Genomic DNA, 22,341 nt, shown 5'->3' on the forward strand with positions numbered 1-22,341 from the left:
TAATCTAGAAGGAGAAACAAGAAATATCAACATCCTTAAATACCTTTGATAACCCTTCATTTTCTATATAAAGTCCAAACTCCTTAGCACAGTATGATGGAGTGGATTATCATTTCAATTCTTCACTCCTTTTCTATTAAAAAAAATAATGCATCTATACCCTTAGCCATCTGATTTTCAGTCCCACCTGGTAGAATGAGAAAAAAATACACGACGCTACACTCAACTTGGTCTTGCGGCTTGCTTTGAGCAGAAGAATGTGTATGGAAGAGAGTGTGACACTTCGAAACAGAGAGTTTAAGAGGCATTGCTTGCACCTTGAAGCTTAAGCCCCTACCACGAAAACAGCACATCCCATATGTTGGCTCTTCCTTTAGCTTGGGTCTGGGAATGAGAAGGCACATGAAACTGAGTCAAGCTGAGACAAATCAAACCAAGTCAAGCCCAGCAAGAGCTGGAAAAAGCCTGAGTGCCTTATGTAGAATGAGCAATAAATAAATATCTCTGGTAGTAAGTTACTGTAACTTTGTGGTTGCTTATTGCTGCAGCAAAAGCTAACTAATACATATAGTGTCAAAAAATTCGCAATCCATCCCCAGCATACCTTCTCAGTTGCACCTGACACCCTTCCACCCTCTACAAACTGTGTTTCAGCCAAATGTGCTATTTCCTAAACGTACGCTGTGCCTGTCCTCCTCTATGGCTTTGCTCATGTAGATCCCCTGGCCTAGAATATACACGTTCTAGTGGAAAGAGCAGAGGCTTTGGAGTCTAATAAGCCAGGTTTTGAAATCAAGACCATCACTCTACAGATTACTGAACTTCTCAATCTCAATAGCCCTGTCTGTGTGGATTTGGGGGAGATTATGAAAAAAAAGCATAGACTATAAAATCAGATCAACTCATATTCTCTGCTAATCATTATCTTGAGCCAATTAATTTGAGCCTCAGTCTCATAATCTATAAAATCATGATCATGGGGTGGTTAGGATGATTAAATTGCATGAAGTTGGGAGATCAACTAGCATAGCACTTGATACTCAGAAGGTCCTAATTAAATTTTTGTTGATGGAAAACTTAAATAAATAAGTAAAGGAACAATCCAACAAAATAAAAGATACCATAAAGTAGTTTTAAAATAATTTTTAGATTAATAGATATGCATTTTCTAAATTGTGCTTCATAGAACATTAGTTTTGCTCAAGATATTAAAATGCGTTTCTCCAGAAACGTGTTCTATGGTTAAATAAGTTTAGAAAACCCTGCATAAAATATCTCCCTTTAGAGATTTATAAATGTACATTAACAATTAAAGGTTTTGAGAAGTCATGTGATAAAGAATCCTTTTTAAATTAATTCAATACTTCCAAAATTACTTGATCATTCCAACTGTCCCCTCATATTGCAACACTTATTACCATCTGCTGGGCTACAATATTTTTTAGGACATGGTTTGTGTCTTAGGCTTCTTGGGCTACCATAACAAAATACCATAGACTGGGTGGATTCACCACAAGCAATTTATTTTCTCACAGTTCTGGAGGTTGGAAGTTCAAAAGTAAGTTGCCAGTGTGGTAAGTTTCTGGTGAGGGCTCTTTTTCTGACCTGCAGATGGCTGTGTTTTCACTAGGTCTCTACATGATGAGAAAGAAAGATCTCTCTCTCTCTCCCTCTCTCTCTTCCTTTTCTTATAAGGCCACAAATCTTACAAGATTAATACACCACCTTTAGGACCTAATTTAGCCCTAATTAACTCCTAAAATTCCTGTCTCCATATACAGTCACCTTGGGCATAAGGGCTTCAACATATGAGTTTGTAGGGGTGGAGAGAGGGGGATGCAATTCAGTTCATAGCAGTTTGGAAAATGCTGGTAAAACATGGAGTATAATAGAGGCTTAGTAGGGTGAATTCAGCCTACTTTGGCAGAAACAGGGACTCTTTTACTAAGAAGGTAGGATTTCAATTAGTCTGGGCCCAAGGGGAAATTTAGCAAGTTATTTGAGGGATCTGTAAAATGGTCTGTTTTAAGCTGTTGCCCTCATCAAATTTCAGGAATATGAGCAATTTACTGATTCAGGATGAGTAGATAGGATAGGAGTACTTCATGGCTAAAACCTCCAACATTAAAAATCAGTTGTGTTCATTCACTTCTCTGCCTATGTATCTCCTTCCACCAACTTCCAACATTGCCCTTCTAAGACATTAGGAAGAAAGATTTACACCATGATAATCATTTTGGAGGCTACCAAACACAGAAAGAGAAAGAAATGAAAAGTAAATTTTACTCTTACCTTTTGGGCTCAAACCAATTCCCTGCCAAGAAATCTTCTGTTTAGAGGGCATGAATCTGGGGAAATAGTCACATAAATGAACTTGAATAAAGGGCAGGTAAGTCAGCTCTATGGATTAAGGCCCAAGAACTAAAGCAACTAGGATCATCAGTAGCCTCCCTCCATAAGTGGTTAACTTGATTAACTCCAATGCTTCCTTTTTTCACACATCATGGTGTAGAAATAAAGCAGGAACTGGAATTAATTGTGTCACAGAGCTATTGCAACTCATTTGTTGCTAGATCTCTGTTTTTTTCAAGCTATCCATATTTTTTTAATAATAAGAAGAAGCTTGTTTGTTTTAAGCTTACACAGGTTAAGAGAACATTCTAGTACAAATTAACTTAATGTGCTATGAACATATACAGAATTGAAAATGCAAATGCTCACAGGAAGAAGCATGGCAAATGCAAATGAATATAATTGGTCAAAAGTACAAATGGTAGGGAGTGGTAGGAATAGTAGGAAACTGGGAGTATGTGCTTCGTCTAAAGGGCCCTTCCTACTCCAGATTTCTAGCCAATATTACCTTGTAAATATGTAAACTTAGTGCTGCCACATCTCCTGATTTTTCAAGTAAAGCTTGAAATCTGGATTTTTATGTGAAATATTCTAACTTTTAAATGTTGGCAACCAATTAGACATTTTTAGACTCTCTCTATACAGATATAAATATAGTCCTGCCCCTGACACGTATACATATACATATGCACACACATTTGCAGGACAAGTCCAGCCCACAGGTCGCCACTTTTTAACCTGTGCCATAGGCAATAAATACTTACTAATTGAAGACATCAAAACTATCCTAGAATACACTGCTTCTCCCTTCAATTGAGGAATACATCAGTCCTGGTATTTTCAGACCAGCAGCTGGGATTGTCGGAATGATACAACATTGGTTTTCATCTTTGTTCTATAAAGAGAATTGGCCGCTAAGATTTATGGAAATGACTGAGAGAAGTTGCCATCAAATGTCATTTCTTCTCTGTTAGACAAATACTTCATAAAGATCCCTAGTTAAGATGTCATTATAGATGAAATAGGTGTGGACTTTCACCACCTGATTAAATGTCAAATTGAAAACATTACTACCCTTCCCATACTTATGATGAATATTACTTCAAGATGATGACGTTAAGTCATGCATAAAAAGTTATGCACATAATATTACGTCATTAGGATTTAATTGCAAGATGAATTACATATAAAACCCATACCTCAAATAGCTAACATGGTTTTTGTTTGTGTATTTTTTCTCCAGGATGGATGACTATCACTCTTAGGAGAAGATAACTCAAGAGCAAAGAAGAAAGCTGATGTGAAATTTCAGAGGATTTGTGAAATTCTGGTTTTTCTATGGAAAGCTGTGTTTCTTGCTTTCCTTTTCCAATTCTATACCTCACCTGCCTCCCACCCAAAGAGAAAACAAGATTCAAGGTGTTGACAAGGTATGTTCTGTTCATTTCTTAAAGGATCAACTTTTGGACCATCTTCCCCATCCCTCTTCACTGGGAAGGTAGGAATCTTTTCCTCCCCTGCCAGTTGTACAACCCTCACCCACATCCTAGGTACTCTGCCTGCTACAGGCATACACTTGGCCAAGAGACTTGCCCCAGGCTAAATAATTAGATCTTTTTACCCCCATAATTGAAGTGGGATCTAAGAAACAGTCTAAGCTTTTCTTTTAAATAGAGGAGATGTGAAATGGGCACCTGTGATGCGGCTACCTTCCGCCAGCCTCAGAAATAGCAAAGAGTAATACAGAGAGATGAAGCAATCCTTTGAGACAGAGAGAAAGTTCTGGGAACTGCTGTTCATGTTTCTAAATGTATTCTACTGCCTGTCAGCATTCATGCTGTTGGGCTCCTTGTGACAACTCTATACCCTTAAAACAAATACTCCTCTTCCTTTCATAAGCCAGTTCAAATCTGTTATCAAGAACTGATGAGTTCAACAGCAATTCTCTTTTGCAAACCTTATCAAGTTCAATCCAAGACATTGTATAATATAAAAACTAAACAACTTTTTTTACCTCAAAATGGCTGGCTGGAAAATGAAACTCATGGTGTCTCTTTAGAGGTGTCCATCCAAATTTAGTCAAGTTTTTATGGAGAAAGTAAGAAGAAACATGACATGACGAATCTTTCACTGAAATGGGGACCTCCTTAGGCAGAACACAGTCCATACAAACATAAAGCTGCCTCTTTTTCTGTTTTCTTCCAGAGAAGTGAGAGACCACAGCAAAAATGCCGGCAGAGTGGTTGGGTCCACCTACAACTGGGTCAACTGAAATGCAAAACAAGGTAGTAAAGCAGAATTCATTCCATTTAAGGCCATCATTGTTACTGAGTACCAAAATCTGATGGCAAAATCTTGCTATGATTTATTCCACAGAAGAGGGTCCCTGCCTGGTTCTCTTTTCTGGGCCTCAACCCCACCCCCACCTCCACCATAGCTTTATAGTTTTACTTTTAATTTCACCCAGCTCAACTCTTAGCTTTATAATGACTTTAACTGTTCAATATTTAATGAACCAATTAATTAAATAACATTTATTATTCTGTAGGACAGTGGTTCTCATATTTTAGTGTGCAACAGAATTACCAGGGGAGCTTGTTAAAAACTCCAGGCACCCACCAACCCAGAGATTCTGATTCAGTGTGTCTGAAGTGTGGAGCAGGGATTTTATTTTTAACAGTCATTCCTGCTGCAGCTGATTTTGGTGATCAGTTGACAACATTCTGGGACACACTACTCTAGAAATATAGAATTATAAGACTAAATGCTCTGGAGGTGGTAAAGAAAGCTGGCAAGATGTTACAAATTCCCGGTTTGTTACTAAATAGCTGTGTGTTTGGGGGCAAGTTATTAAATGCCCCAAGGCTCAGTTTTCTTATCTGTAAAAAGAGAAAAATAGTAATATGTAAGTCATGGGGTTGCTGTGGACATTAAGTGAGATAACATAGCTGAAGTTCATATTCCAATCTGCCCTAAGAATCTTGCTACTTCTAGATGCCTCCTGCCATCAGCCAGCAGTTCAAGAGCAACGTGGGAAAAGGGTCAGGCTCTGCTAAAAGAACCATGGAAAGTTCCAGAAAAGCACATATGTATCCCAGTTTATCTGTGGACTGGGGAAGAAAGGGGCAGTAGAGTAGTGTAAGCTAAAATGGTGTAATGAGTGGGAGATGTTCACCCATACATCACTCACCTCAGGGGATGAGAGGCAGTACTATGTGAAGGTAAACAAGGATGATCACTGCTACCAAGGTGACCCCAAGAAAATCCCTTTGGGATGAGTGACACTTTCCAACCTAAAAGATCCTGTACCTGGCATCATTTGCAGTGTATATACATAGATTTTACAGTCCTATATTTAGAAAAAAATAGGTAGCTGGTGGCCGCTGACCTTCGCTGGCCCAGGGTGAACACCTTGAATCAAGAGCTTGCTATAACACAGCTGAGCTTAGCGATTTTAATGAGAAATCTAGTCCTGCTGGATTACTGTTCCTGGGACACATCTTGTCAGCAATTCCTCAGGAAATTATTCAACCATCCCCAATTGCAAAGAAACAGATGGCATGCTGGAAAAAAAAAATACTCTGAAGTGTATGCGCTGGTAAAAAGCAAATTTAAGGACACAAAGGCCAACACTGAAACAAATACTAAAAGTACTTTTTCCCTCAGAAAAATGGTCTTGCAGATATTTTTGTTTTCTCTCCCCTTTTAAACTGTGAACTGTGCCAGTCATCAGCTTGAATACGCAATGGAGAGATTTGTTTGACATTTCAGAGCCATTTAACAGAGACAGCTTGTTTTAATAATATAGAATAATACTGATCAAATGTTCTCATGGAAGATCAAGTTTTAAAATTTGTATTAATGCCCTGCTTTCTTTCTTCTAATATCCTTTAACCAAAACTCTTGGATCACACTCTATTATGCCAACTGCCCATTAAGAAATGCTGAACTATTATTAAAAATTATCATGGCACCTGAGAAAATAGCAGTGTAACCCTCATGAATATTAAATCTTTTCATAATGATCAGTGTTATTACCATGAATACTAAATGTTATGAATTCATTGCAAATTCATAATGCTTAGTGTGAACACTTGGCCTGTAACCAGAAAGTCTGAATTATATTTGGCAAATGTTTGAATCAATTTTAGTTATAAAACCAGAAAAAGAAAAATGGATAAAATTTTTGGTCTTCAGTCTCAGAGGCCAGTGGGTCTTAGGACTCTTGCAAAAGGAATGCCAGTCACAATTTTCGAATATTTCACGTCAGTGTTTAAATCTTTTTCAGAATTCCCATTCCTACTTAATTATATCCCAGAGAAGAAGAGTTGAAGCATTATGAGGAATGAGAGACTAGCACATTCAGCTATTAGTGTATGACAGTACCTACATGGCATTAACTTTGAGAGTTTAGTACTACAGCATAGCATGGAAGTGATTATGACCCTAGAAGAAACTTGCAAAAAATAATCATGACAGAGCCTGCGGTTATTACAAACAAAGCCAACTTTTAGTCCTTACACCTCCCACTGAAGCAAGCATCAACAAGTTTTGCTCCAATAACTGAAATGCACAGCTACACAAAAACAAATATAAGGAGGGTTTATTATGATTGACTGATGACAAACCTTTGACCATGTGTTTTTATATTCACATGACATTCAGGCAAATAAAACTGAATGATTGATTCTCAAGACATTCCAAGAGCAGAGTAACAAACAGCGGCTCTGGCAAATGGAGCTTAATGGAAATCTGATGGGAAAGTGGATCTCGCTCACGGGGGTTCCTGCTCAAAAACTGTTGGACAGTTTAAAATAAACTGAAAATCTACATTTCATGAGCATCCCTTAATGGAATCCCATACAGTTATCTTTAATAAGTAGGTCTCCCCATTCATATTGTGTGATCAAAACTCATAGCAGCCAGACTTTTGAGTTTGCATTCATGCAAAGGAGCTCAAATTAAAATTCTCTCCTTGAAAAATACGTTTTAAAATCCATAGATATCCAAGATGTTTAGCATCCTTCAGGGGTTAAAAGCATGTACAATATAGATTTTAAGAACTATAATTTTATCTGAATTAGTTTAAGTGCCACCTGTAATTTTATTGAAAATATCCTAAAATATTCTTTAAGAATTAGAAAAGGTTTTGATTGATGGACAGATTTAAGTATCTCATAATTTCTTAAAACATTTTCTCACAGTCCTTAGCACTAATTCTTTAAGGTGATGAGGAATAGGAAACAGATGCTAATTTTGCCTACGGGAATTTCTATGAAGTTATAGGATGGCACTGAAACTGCAAAACAGCAGGATTTAACTAAACAGAATATCAATCAGTAAAGAACAGTATGGTGTGCCTGGAATCCATTCAGAACTTCCTCAGGGCAGATTCCAAGATATTTTTTTCCCTCTAAATTTTAAGTCTCATAAGTAATGCCTTAACATTCTTCCAGTAATTTCTTATGTTATACAATCATGGTCAATCAGGTGGCTCCCACGAATTACTAAGCTAACAGTCCACTAGCAGGAATTATTGGGCTCTTCAGAATAATTACCCTGCATTCATCTTAAATTTATCCAGACTCCTTTAGCATCCTCTGAATCCCTTTGGTTTCAACAACACTTTCTCAACAGTTTCAGAAGTGCTTCAGAGTCTGAAAGTCCCAAAGTAGAAGTACAGGTAAAAATTTTTCATAAGTTCCCAGAGAATCAGGAATAACATTTCTAAGTTCAAAAATAGCAAATGTGAGGACACAAAGGCCAACGCTGACACAAATACTAAAAAGTACTTTACTTATCAAGGCTAACAAACTGTGTGAAATTTTAAAGCGGTACCATGGGGAAAGAAAAATTTCAAAATCCCAGTTTACATGAATTCAGATGAAAGAGTATGTTAGAAGGAATAAAAGGATCTGATTTTGATTCCTGGGTCTTTCATGTAAAGTGAAAGATTACTTGACTTTTCTGGGTCTCTGCCTTTATCTGTAAAATGGGGATAAATAATTACATACCTTGCAGGATTGTTGTGAGAATTAAATGAAAATCATTTGTAAAGCATTTAGCACAATGGCAGACATGGAAATTTGACTTAATAAACATTTATTTTCCCTAGGATTAGAGGGTCCTCTCATAAGTGTTCTTTTTCTGTATTCTTATAGAGGGCTGGGATGGCGACAGCCATTTTTGTTAATCTCCTTTTTATAAAGCCCCCTCGTGAAATGATAGCTTCTCTTCTTTATCAGAAATTGCAGACTGCAAGGAATAGACACTCATTTAAACTAAGCTCAAATAAAGCAGGGAGATCAGAAGGATATGGGGAAAGTGCAAGGAAAGGTCTTTGATGACTTAGGAACACAAATGTCATGTGACCAAGGCAACTGCTCGGCTTCTCTCTGTCTTTCCCTCTGAAGCCAATTGGTCTCTCTTCCCTGCTTCCCTGTTCTTGTCTCCTTCCCTTGCCTGTGTCACTTTGAGGGCTCTTCTTATTAATCAGGAAAGCATGTGGCTGAAAATATACCCTGTCCCAGCCCTATTACTACATGGTAGCTGCATGTAAGCATGCACCTTCCTATGAGTACACACTCAGAGTCTTTAACATCAGACTTGCAAGACAAACAATATGGCTTGTCTCTAGCAAACTGAGTTGATCTCTATTCTGATAGATTGTGACAGGAGGGGGAAACAGAAGAAGCAGCTACTCGGACCTATCCCTTCAGCAAGGGCTATGACTCGGGGCAGTTCCCAAGGAAGAAAGTGTAAATTAGGGATGCAACCCAAAGAAGGTCAACTCAGCTTCTCAATAAGATGTTATCTTTGGCTTTGTTTCTTATGCATCAAGAGCCCGGAGACATTGGTAAAGCTGCAGCACAGTGCTATTGGTCAATGAGCATGCACAGTTGTCATGTCTCTCAAAAACTAAGATCATGAGCAACTTTGAAAGTCTGGCCCTAAACAATTGCAAAGCAGGTTCATGTTGCACTGGTTATCCCTTCAGCCCATTCATCTTGGGTAGTAATTTCTACCAGTTTCATGAGTGAGATGGAATACTCACAAAACGAGTTCAGTGAAATAACTTTATTACTCACAGATAGGCAACAAGGGACAGTAGAAACCAATGATTTAAGACAAGCCAGTTTTCCAAGGCTCAGGAAAACCACACAGGGCAGATGGAATCTTGTCTGTGCGTTCCACATATCATACTTCAGCTGAGGGACCCTGAAAAGTAGCCCACTCTGGGTTATATACCCCAGGATTATGTGACACGCTCTGGGAGGGACAGAAACAAAGCCCAAGGTGTTTTCAGCCAATTTCTCTTTATATTGAGACATTGCATTGCCAGCACATTCTACAGTTTTTCTTGAGAACTATAAATGAGAAAGGAAAAGGAAGTGGGTCAGTCCAAGGCTATTCAGATAACTGTCCCACAACAACCAGGGAAATTCTCAAGCAGCTCCAAAATTAGAAAATAGCGCTAAGTCTATTGCCTTTCCCGTTTCTTCTCTCACCCATTGTAAATATGTCTAGTCACTCTCACACATATATTACACACAGTCACCCCCTTACAGAGGTGTACCCACAATTCACAGTCCGTAATGAAGCCTTCTCTTCCTCCCTTAACCAAACATTTTAAATCCCTCTCCTTCTTTCCAACTACTTTGCTTAACATTTCTTCTATTCTTCCTTCATTTCCCAGTTTTTCAGCCCTCAATTCCATCCAGAACTAGATTGGGATCTGTATAGAATACTAAAATCAAGTTATAGTAGCTAAGTTTTATTGATAGATGTCTAAGGGATATCAGAGATAAAATAGATGTCTAAGGGATAATAGGGATAAAATAGATGTTACCTTGCTTCGTTTGCTGTAAATCAAATTTACTCTTGTGCTAAGCCCCTCACTAATCAGAGAGCTAATAAATTGAATCTTAGACATTCAAATGTTCTTTGTAAAAGTTTACAGAAAATTATGACACAACCATTTATGAATTTCAAATTTTTTTGCACCAAAATAAACTCATACTAACTTGTTATAACATGTCTAAATAGGATTTAGTTTGAAGCACTATGAAGGATAAGACATCACTTTGAAAAGAGACCCTGTCATAGCAACATTAATTCTGCTAAAATTAAAGCAGGAGTAAACATCAAGTTTATAAGGAAGCTTGGGTGGAAGAATGGTGAAATTGTTGGTGCTTCACAGTTTATGAGGACAATGACCCAAAGAATTCAGTTTACAAATGGATGTGTCATTTTAACAAAGGACAAGATAATGGTGAAGATAAAGCCCCTCAGTGACAAACCATCTACATCAGTTTGTGAGAAAAAAATGCATCTTGTTTGTGCCCTAATTGAAGAGGACCAACAATAAATAGCACAAACAATAGTCAACACCACAGACATTTCAATTCGTTCAGTGTGCACAATTCTGACTGGAAAATTTAAGTTGAGCAAAATTTCCACTTGATTAATGCCAAAACCATTCCACCAAGATTAGCTTCATAAAAAGAGCAGAGCTTTCAATGGAAATTTTAAACAAGTGGGATCAAGATTAACCATTTCTTCAAAGAATTGTAACAGGAGATGAAATGTGACTTAGTAAAGAACAATCCTGAAGACAAAGCACAATCAAAGTAATGGCTACCAAGAGATGGAAGTGATCCAATCAAGAGCAAAGGTTATGGCAACCGTTCTGTGGGATGCTCAAGGCATTTTGCTTGTTGACTTTCTGGAGGGCCAAAGAACAATAACATCTGTTTATTATGAGAGTGTTTTGAGGAAGTTAGCCAAAGATTTAGCAGAAAAATGCCTGGGAAAGCTTCACCAGAGCCCTTCTCCACCATGACAATCTTCCTGCTCATTCCTCTCATCAAACAAGGACAATTTCATGAAAGTTTCAGTAAGAAATAATTAAGCATCCCCCTTACAGTCCTGATTTGGTATCTTCTCTTTTTGTTTTCTAATCCTAAAAAAATCCGTAAAAGGCACCCATTTTTCTGCAGTTAATAATGTGAAAAAGACTTCATTGACATGGTGAAATTCCCATGACCCTCAATTCTTTAGGGATGGACTGATATCATTACTTCTAAAAGCATCTTGAATTGATGAAGCTTATGTTGAGAAATAAAGTTTACATTTTTGGTTTTTATCTTTTAATTACATTCTCCATGAACCTTCTGAAATCCTCTCATATTTAGGGAGTTCTCCTTCTCTCTAGGGAGTTATTCAGTAGAGCCAGAGGGTATATACAATTTTAAATTGGTGAAAGAGGACTCTTTTCTTCAAACCATCATGACTGTCTTTGAGATGCTTGTTAGCCAGGGTACATACATACATGCACAAACACACACATTCACACATAAATACATACACACACTCTAGGCTCTCTGAAGGCAAGTGTTTCTCCCTACCTCTTGCTAAGCTTGGGCATGGGACCTTTTGCCCTGGCTGGGATGCAGTGGAGAGATTTTTTTCAAGTATTTATGTGAACATTTCCACCTAGAGTATCTAGAAGGTAGCCAACCTTGAATAGGAGTGAGGAAATCCGGTTCTCTCCTTTCCGGGTCAAACCACATCTCCTTTTTCTGGTACTCTGAGGCCTATTCCCTTTTAGGCAATCCATTCCCTCAGTGAATTTATATTTTCAAAAACATAAAAGTGGTAATTTCCCCCTGAGGGCACAAAATGCCCAACTTCTGGCACTCTCAGCTTGGTCGCTCTGTGGAAGTTAAAAAAAAAAAAAAAAGAGAAAAATAACCCTCATTTATTTTCCAACTCTCTTGTAACTGTGAGAACAAAACAGATATTAATATTATGTGTCTTAGCAACTCCTTATAAGTGAAACTTTTAAAATGACTATGTTCTGGGCCTCTTCCCAAGCTGCTGATTACAGGGGTATTTTCCCAGAAGCTGAAAGTGAGCATTTTGACCATTTAGTTGGTCTGTAAGGGGTCATGGAAAGGAGATATTTCTACTGTCTCCAACACTGGTAAAGAGGCCAGTGCCTTCAGGCTGCTAGAGTAGAGTGGTGACTGCACAGACGTTCTAATGTGCCCCTCCACTTCTTTTTTTTTTTTTTATACTTTAAGTTCTAGGGTACATGTGCACAATGTGCAGGTTTGTTACATATGTATACATGTGCCATATTGGTGTGCTGCACCCATTAACTCATCATTTACATTAGGTATATCTCCTAATGCTATCCCTCCCCCATCCCCCCACCACAACAGGCCCCAGTATGTGATGTTCCCCTTACTGTGTCCAAGTGTTCTCATTGTTCAATTCCCACCTATGAGTGAGAACATGTGGTGTTTGGTTTTTTGTCCTTGCGATAGTTTGCTCAGAATGATGGTTTCCAGCTTCATCCATGTCCCTACAAAGGACATGAACTCATCCTTTTTTATGGCTGCATAGTATTCCATGGTGTATATGTGCCACATTTTCTTAATCCAGTCTATCATTGATGAACATTTGGGTTGGTTCCAAGTCTTTGCTATTGTGAATAGTGCTGCAATAAACATACGTGTGCATGTGTCTTTATAGCAGCATGATTTATAATCCTTTGGGTATATACCCAGTAATGAGATGGCTGGGTCAAATGGTATTTCTAGTTCTAGATCCTTGAGGAATCGCCAGAGTGCGCCTCCATTTCTTTATCTATTAAGCAGGAATAATATTACGTACGGCTGTTGTAAGAATTGAGTGTGATAACACTTGAAATTGTAACTCATACCACGTTGTGCAAGAGTTGACCTAAGAGTAATGCCAGCAGGGTATTTAATGATATTACAGAGGAAGTTTCTTATGCTGTACAATCGGGAAGCCACTGTCTCCTTGAACTCCAAGAACTATCTTTCTGCAAGAGAGTTTTAAAACACCCACCCTTGAATAGCTGCAGGTCACAATGAATACTAATCAGTGCAGAAAAAATGTAAGGCTAAAGCAAAAGCTAAAGACCACCTAAAATAAGAGATGGCCTCCACAGTTCAGCAATAAAGCCGGAGCCAGCATTTTTCAAAGAATATCATCCACCTGCCTTCCACGCTCCTCACTGTCTCTCATCAGTGTCCGGGGAGACAATGACACATGTGAAAGTATATGAGCCCATCTGTTGGGATACTTGGGACAAAAGTAAGTTTTTTTGTGTAAAAACAGGTTTAGAAAGCAAGGAAAAGGTTTCTTTTTCTTTTTTTTTTTTTTTTTAAGTGAAGTTCTTGGATGCAGTAGAAAAGAAATGAAGGAAAAGAGATGTCTTATCACATGAAACATGCGTGGGCAGGTAAGGCCAAGGATGGGCCGCTAGAAAGTATTTGCTGAGCCAACCTGAGTAAAGTTAGAGGGCCTTTAACAGGAGAGCCAGGAGGTCAGGGTGGAATGGAAGATCAGGGAGGGGAATCATACTCAAACACTATAGATAAATGCAAAGCTTTCATTAAGAATAGTGATTCTAATGCTACTGATAAAATACTACTAACGTTATCTGGCTTTTTGCTGCTGGGCATTATTTGAAGCATTTTAATACTTTACTACATTTAATCTCACAATAGCCTGTGAAGTAGTTCTACTGTTATAGATAGCACAGCTAGGAAGTGGCAGAGCTGGAACTAGAATGTAAGAGGTCTGACTTCACAGTCCAAATGCAGACATGGTCCTTATTAGATGTACAGAACTCCTTCAGGTATTTTACATATTATAACTCACTCAATACACTTAGCCACCCTATTACATAAATGCTATTAAAAACCAATTATGTATCTACAGATATTCATGGGAAAAGCACACTACCCAAAGATTATATTTTGGTCACATATGTAAGGAAAAGCTAATAACATTCAGAAATTAGTTGTATGAGCCCTGAAGCATGAAGCAAAAATCCTAGGTCAGACCATCTTCTGAGGATGACCTGGACAAGACTGGCACAAGGACTTTTGGCTTAATTATGCTTTCTACAGATTATCATCAACTCCTCTATAAAGATGAATCTGAGACTCAAATCACCATGAAAGAGCATTTATTAAGTACTCCAGTAGATATAAGAGAAATTCACTTAATGTATATGACATATATATACATATATGTAGATATATAGATAAATTGGTATCTACAGATAGATATAGACTTATAGGTATCTATAGAAAGATATAAATATATACAAAACACCTGGATCAAGCTAGAAATCCAGGTAAGCAGCACATTCTTATAGAATTCAATCTGAGTTCTGAGCAGTTATAAACCAAAAACAACAGCAACACACACACACAAATACCCAGCACAGTATCTAAACCAGGTAGGAGATAAACAAACTAACAATTATTGAGAGCTTAATTCTGTGTGAAGAACAACTTTAGGCACTTCATTCTAACTAGTTTAAATTGTTACTTACACAAAAGTGTATCTATTTAAATCTAAGAAATTTTCTTTCAAGCCCATCGGCTGGCTTTCCAGGGGCCAAAAATGAATGGCGAAAAAACTACTGAAATTAAGATATTTTAAGAAGAAATAACTCTATGTCAGGGTGTAGCTTAAAAGTGGTAGAGGAAAGAGGATGATGTGCCTTAATGGGGAGAAGGTTTCAGGCATCCCAGCACAAGGAAGATGTTGCAAAATTCTGCTTTGGCCAAAGAGACTCAGAACCACACCGGCATTATGGTGATAGACTGTAAGAGCCTCAATAGTGTCAACAGGAGACTAGAGCATTGCTGAGACAGAACTGGGGTATTCTACCTGAATTGGCGTGCACAGACGTTCACATTGTCAAGAATGTGCAGGAAGAAAGAAAAACAAAGATCAGAGAAATAGAGTGATGCTCAAAGAAATGGCAACAGAAGAACATCTCTGTGGCAAGGCAATGATGTGCCCTGACAGCTCAAACTTTGGGGTTTTCAGACGCAAATTTCAAAAGGAAATGGCCACCCTTTCAGCTGAGCTGATGGTGAATAATCACTTGCTGTCTATACTTCTGCTCAAATTAGATGGTTTTTAAAATATTATGCTGACAGGCAGGTCTCATGGCAATCATAATTCAATATTTTGATGAACAATTTTCTCTGAACATCATGACTACTGCACTGGCCTGTCTTTCTTATGTCACATGGAATCGAAGTGAAGGGAACTAATGTGGAAGTGAATTATTTGACCTACTAGGTGAGCATATAAAGAATACCTTTGCAGGGTCAATCATAAAAGTATGGTTTTTTTCTTACCTTTCAGTTCTTAAATAAAGTGAGGGGCCTCTCAAAGAGGCAAATGGTCTGAGACTGCCTGCTGTTTGGAGAATGAAAGCAAGGTAGTGAAAGAAGCTGGAGATGCTGTAGTCCTAGATCTTGATTTGAATCCTGACTCTATCATTGAACCAGCATTAATGTTCTTGGCAAAATGACTTTTCTGGGCTTCTGTTTTCCTTCCTGCTTAACAAGTAAAGTTTTATCTATTTCACAGGGTTTTGTGAAGAGTTCAAATCTAAACATATTTGAGTGTGACTTTCACTGTCTCCAGGTTTACCTGGGGATCGCATTGCCAAGCCTGCAACATACATCATATGAAAACTGTGCCTATCAGCTCCAATGTCAATACTGAAATATGAAGAGATTGCTTTACAAATCATTCATTTTTCTAAGCATTTGTTCACTTAATTTTTTAAATTCCATCTTACAATTCCTACAACTTGTAATGCTAAAATGTTCTTCCCTATTTAAAAATAATATAGTGCATACAACCTGTGTAAAATACTCTATGCATATCTGAGGTCTTATAGGAAGAGATACTTGACAAAATCTACTCGTACCTTACAAAACTTCATCTGTGCAGACAACTTAATACTGCTCTCTCTAGATTTTGATCACTGGATTTATTAAATGATGTATCTGAAAGAATAAGGTTGTTCACTGGATGTATAATGATTAATATTAATAAATAATATATAACATTAATAAGTAGTTAAAAATTATTAAGATATATTGGAAAGGCATATGTTATACTAGATACCTAGTAATATATGTAAAGTATCTAGTACAGTACTGGCATAAAGTGAGCACTTAGAAAATGATAGCTGGCATCAATGAGTGTCCTATAGAAGTTAATAGTCAAAACAAAGTACTAGTCTGCTCACTTGGAACATGCTTTGCCTTTTGTAAATAGCAGCAGCCTACATCCTGAATGAAATTATCTTATCTTAATGTGAGAGTATTTAACTTTTAAAGGGCTGTTAGAAGATCCACTATAATAATTGTGCACATTTTGGGGTCCCTAATTATCTTTTTAGGCAACTTTGATGTTTCTCAGCATTTCAAAGTCTCAGTCAGTATGTACTAGTGCATTTTCTTTGTCTTACAATCTATTAAAAAATACTAGAATCTGTTATTTTGTTATTAAAAACATCACTTTACCTCTGACCACCTATTTTTGCTATGCAACATACATAATAATTGTCAGCTATTGCTTTTCTGAATGCATCAATTGAATAGAATTTGTGACTGTGAATGTCTGAATCACAATCCACCACCTTTCAAAAGCAACAAATCTCTTGTCACTCTCAATCAAAAGCTATATCTTCCTTCCTCTTCTAGGGTAATACTTGGTAGCCTGATGCTATATGAAACCTATGTACCTATTAACTCTTGTATTGTATACCTCTTGCTAGGATATTGATAGCCTCTAATTCTTCTGAACTTACAGTCCAGAAAATTTCTTAGATGAAATTGTAGCAGGGGCTTATATCTCAATATGGCATCAGCATTTATCTCCTCTCTCTTTTGGGACACCCTCATACTGATACTAAAGGAACAGATTGATATAACCCAACAGCAACAAAGAGAATGAGAGTGAAATCATCTGTAATCAAGAAATTTCATAAAATTTTTATAAGACAAAAAAACAGGTGAGTCTGAAGACTGTTGGAGAAAGACGGAGAAGGCCATAACCAAGGATACTAGTTAAGTGGATTGCAATCTGTAAAAGAACAAATATGATGGAGGACAGATTCAAAGCATAGGCTTGAAAAGAGAAGGGTTAATTGAAAGCCTATAGATGGAATTGTCAACATTCTTTCTCTCATCTACCCAGGCAGAGCACTCTAAAGTGAGATATATGTATCCTTTTCCCTGGGGGTTGGGAAAGGAGTGTCCTCTGGATATGTTGAATAAATTATCTGTGAAGAGATAGGGCAGTCAGTAAAGGAATGAGCAACATGGAGCAAATCTCTTGTCATTCTGCGATTTAGGAGTCCCAATGCATAATTTCTGGTTTCCTATCATCTCTTCCACAATTGATTCCTTCCCCTTCAACAAGTCATATTCATATACACAGGGCTTATGGTCAGTTTTTTAATGCCACCAATGATGAGATTTCAGAAAAAGCTGAAACATGCACAATAAAGGCAAGAGACAAAAGTGACTGAAGATAAAATAGAAGTAAAGAGGAAAAGAGTAAGAGAGAGAGAACAAAAGTACTTCTAATTGGTCTTCAAAGAGAAGGTTGAGAAGATATTGCAACCATAAGCCAAAAAGAGGGTACCATGAAAAAAATACAAAGACAAAAGAAGACTCTTAGGAATCCAAAATTCCTCAAATTTTGAAAAATTAATAGACATATTATGATAGTAAATTAAGCAAATCTCCCAAGTAGAACAAAGACATTGAGATGGAAAATACTGTTATATCCTGTCTAAATAATATAAATTATCCTTATTTTCAATTTTTAGAATCAACTTGTAGGCAAAGTACAAAATGCTTTACTATAATTACTGAACAGAATGTACACATTTCCAACCTTACCAAGAATAGAATAGATGAAGGGAGGATGAATGTGGAAGAAGTGTAGGAACATGGATGCCATTATCTTCACAGTAAGAAATCAGTAGATACTGTCAATTATGATGGAACAAGAAATGATGATGTAATATTGTTGAGTGGTGCAAAAATGACCTGTGAAGGACCTATGAGTACCTTTGGATAGAGGTGAGGATGAGACTATAAAGGTCAGTATTATTAAGCTAAATAAATCCTTATCTACTGTTAGTAGACAGAATAGTGATAAATTAAGAAAAATAAATTTAGAAACAGCAGTATGAAAATTTTTATATGAAGAAATGGAAAAAAACACATGAACAGACAAAAGCAGAGATAATGATAAGTAGCTATCTCTGAGAAGTGGAAATGGAGTAAGGAAATTACCAGAAGGCAAGAATTACGGCTTTTCCTTCTATGTGTTTCTATACTATTTGATCTTTTAAACTACGAGCATTAAATGAAATATATACTTTTATTTCATTTTGATGCAAATGTTAAGAAACCAAATAGCCTCCATAGGCCTCAATCTCAGACCATTTGAGGGGCTATCTCTGTCCTTTTGTATTTCTTTGGTGGCTGTTCAATTGCCTCAGCATTTTAACATCATGGGAGTCATCTTTCAGTCATTCCAAACCTCCTTAGCAACCATCTTCTACCTATTTCACAGAGTGATCTATTTCTGAATTAAAAATAAAGTGGTAGAGAGAAATGAGAGGAAATAATCTCATTTTACCTGCAGAATCAGATATGCTCAGGAAGTATTTTAGTATTTAGCCTTTGAAAATATGCTTAGTTTATTACAAATGAAGTAAATTCTTGATTATTTAGAATTCAGTGTTGTAGAACCCTCAGAAACTAACCAGAATTGTTGCTGTTGCTGCTGCTGTTATTGTTGTTGTTTTGTTGCATTTTACCCCTAAGAAGAAAGGAAATATGCATGTACACATCTCACTCCACCTCCAATCTAGTGGAAATACTAAGTTCCTAAGCATACCAGTAACATTTCATTTCAATCTTCCTTGACTCACTGAGGTTCAGAAAGGTGACTCTGTAGAATTGAGGGACTTTTTTCTGCTTCTTTGTATCTTTTAATATTTTTCTGATTGTATATAATATAGACGTATTATCTTCAGCATTTTAAAAGAAAATAAAAGTTGTCAGGGAAAAAAATCCAATGAAAACTTGAGAGATCTCAATTCTGAAAGGAAGAAGGATGCATTTTAATTACATACAATATATTTATAAGACAAGAAAGGAAGTGCCTACATTTCGAATTTGACTCACATGGTTAGACAGCATTCTAAAAGAAATTCTAATCAAGGAGCCCAATATCAATCTCACTCTTTACTGAGCTTGGAAACTGCAAAACACTCTCTCACCATAATTTTATTCTTCATTTTCATGCAGTTCCTTGTCAGAAAATTTCTTTCTTCCTGTATTGTATGTATTGGATGGGTTTCTTTATATATTACAAAAGTAATACATGCTCACTGCAGAAATACTGGAAAATACTGAAAAGCAAAAAGTGAAAACGACTCATTATTCTACTACCTGGAGACTACCATTATTAACAGTTTGGTGAATATCTTCCAAGTTCTTTTAATATGTATATAATTTTATGCAAAAATATGCATATATTGCACATGTAATTTGGTAGCCTGCTTAGCAAATTATTGTAAACACTCTAAATATATTTCTCCAATATATTTTTTAAGACATGAGATCTCACTCTGTCACCAAGGTTGGAATGCAGTGGCATAATCACAGTTCACTGCAGTCTCAAACTCCTAGGCTCAAGGAATCATCCCATCTCAGCCTCCAAAGTAACTGGGAATATAAGTACATGCCACAGAAGTCTGTTAACTTTTAAAATTCTCTGTGGAGGTAAGGTCTTGCTATTTTGCCCAGGCCGGTTCTCAAAAAAAAATTCTATTTTTCACAAAATATTCCGTCTGGTGTCTGTTTTACACTTTTCTCAACCAATCCTTTATTGTTGGATGTTTCAGATGTTTCCAGTTTCTGACTATGATCATAAATACATTCGTAAATGTATTCATACATACATCATTGTACACATCTCTGACAATTTCTTCTGTATGAATCATTAAATAAGAAATTGCAGGATCAAAGATTATACATATTTTAAGTCTTTCTTAAAATGTATTACTTACATTACACAATTGGACATAAAACACTCCTCAGCAAATGCAAAAGAATAGAAATCTACCAAACAGGCTCTCAGACCACAGTGCAATAAAAATAGAAATCAAGACTAAAAAAGACTAAAAAAAATCACTCAAAGTCATGCATTTATATAACTTTGGGGTAAATAATGAAATTAATGCAGAAATAAAAAGTTCTTTGGAGCTAATGAGAACAAGGATACAACATACCAGACTCTCTGGGTCACAGCTAAGGCAATGTTAAGGGGAAAATTTATAACACCAAATGCTTTCAAAAAGTTAGAATGATCTCAAATTAACAACCTAACATCACAACTAAAAGAATAGGGAAACAAGAGCAAATCAACTCTGAAACTAGCAGAAGACAAGAAATAATGAAAATCACAGCTGAACTGAAAGAGATTGAGATATGAAAAGCCATTCAAAAGATCAATGAATGGCTTTTTGAAAAAAATTAATAAGATCAATAGGTCACTAGCTAGATTATTAATAAAGAAGAAAAGAAAGAAGATCAAAATACACACAATCAGAAATGACAAAGGATATGTTACCACTAACCCCACAAAAATACAAATAACCATCAGAGATTACTACAAACAGCTTTAAGCATACAAACTAGAAAACCAAGAAGAGATGAATAAATTCCTGGACACATACACCCTCCCAAGACTGAGCTAGGAAGAAATTAAATCCCTGAATAGACCAATAACAAGCTCCAAAATTGAATCAGTAATAAAGAGTCTACCAACCAAAAAAAGCCCAGGACCAGACGGATTCATAGTCAAATTCTACCAAATGTACAAAGAAGCACTGGTACTATTCCTACTGAAACTATCCCCAAAAATTGAGGAGGAGGGACTTCTCCCCAGCTCATTCTATGAGGCCAGCATCATCTTGATACCAAAACCTGGCAGAGACACAACAAAAACAAAACTTAAGGCCAATATCCTTGATGAACATTGTTGCAAAGCTCCTCAACAAAATATTTGCAAACTGAATCCAGCAGCATACCAAAAGGCTAATCCACCATGATCAAGTAGGCTTTATCCCTGGAATGCAAGGTTGATTCAATATACGCAAATCAATAAATGTGATTCATCACAGAAACAGAACTAAAGACAAAAATCACATGATTATTTCAATAGATGCAGAAAAGGCTTTTAATAAAGTTCAACACCCTTTTATGTTAAAAATTCTCAAGAAACTAGGTATTGAAGAAACATATCTCAAAATAATAAGAGCCATCTATGACAAACCCACAGCCAACATGGTACTGAATGGGCAAAAACTGAAAGCATTCCCCTCAAAAACTGGCACAAGTCAAAGATGCTCTCTCGCACCACTCCTATTTAACATAGTAGTGGAAGTTCTGGGCAGAGAAATCAGGCAAAAGAAAGAAATAAATGGCATCCAAATGGGAAGGGAGAACGTCAAATTATCCCTGTTTGCAGATGACATGATTCTATAACTAGAAAACCCCATAGTGTTAGCCCAAAGCCTCCCTCAGCTGATAAACAACTTAAGCAAAGTTTCAGGATACAAAATCAATGCACAAAAGTCACTAGCATTCCAATGCACCACCAACAGTCAAGCTGAGAGCCAAATCAGAAAAGCTCCCCATTCACAATTGCCACAAAAAGAATAAAATACCTGGGAATACAGCCAACCAGGCAGGTGAAAGGTCTGTACAATGAGAATTACAAAATACTGCTCAAAGAAATCAGAGATGACACAAACAAATGAAAAAAAAAATTCCATGCTCATCAATAGAAAGAATCAATATCATTAAAATGGCCATATTGACCAAAGCAATTTACAGATTCCATGCTATTCCTGTCAAACTACTAATGACATTCTTCACAGAACTGGAAGAAAACAATTTTAAAATTCATGTGGAATAGCTAAGGCAATGTTAAGCAAAAAGAACAAAGCTGGTGGCATCACATTACTCGACTTCAAACTATATTACAGGGCTACAGTAAACAAAACAGCATGGTATGGTATAAAAACAGACACATAGACCA

The 22,341-nt window shown here is 36.8% G+C and overlaps 1 long non-coding RNA gene across 1 annotated transcript; it reads right to left on the reverse strand.

Annotated features, from left to right (window-relative positions):
• Nucleotides 1-229: 229 nt before the first annotated feature.
• Nucleotides 230-4,620, reverse strand: LOC129048525 (uncharacterized). Its single transcript, XR_008510901.1, has 4 exons — nt 4,367-4,620; nt 3,117-3,247; nt 2,293-2,348; nt 230-384 (listed from the first exon to the last, which is right to left on the reverse strand). It is a non-coding gene; the product is annotated as an uncharacterized LOC129048525 (long non-coding RNA).
• Nucleotides 4,621-22,341: the final 17,721 nt, after the last annotated feature.

Source organism: Pongo abelii, chromosome 8 (assembly GCF_028885655.2).
Source record: "Pongo abelii isolate AG06213 chromosome 8, NHGRI_mPonAbe1-v2.0_pri, whole genome shotgun sequence".
Classification (NCBI taxonomy): Eukaryota; Metazoa; Chordata; class Mammalia; order Primates; family Hominidae; genus Pongo; species Pongo abelii.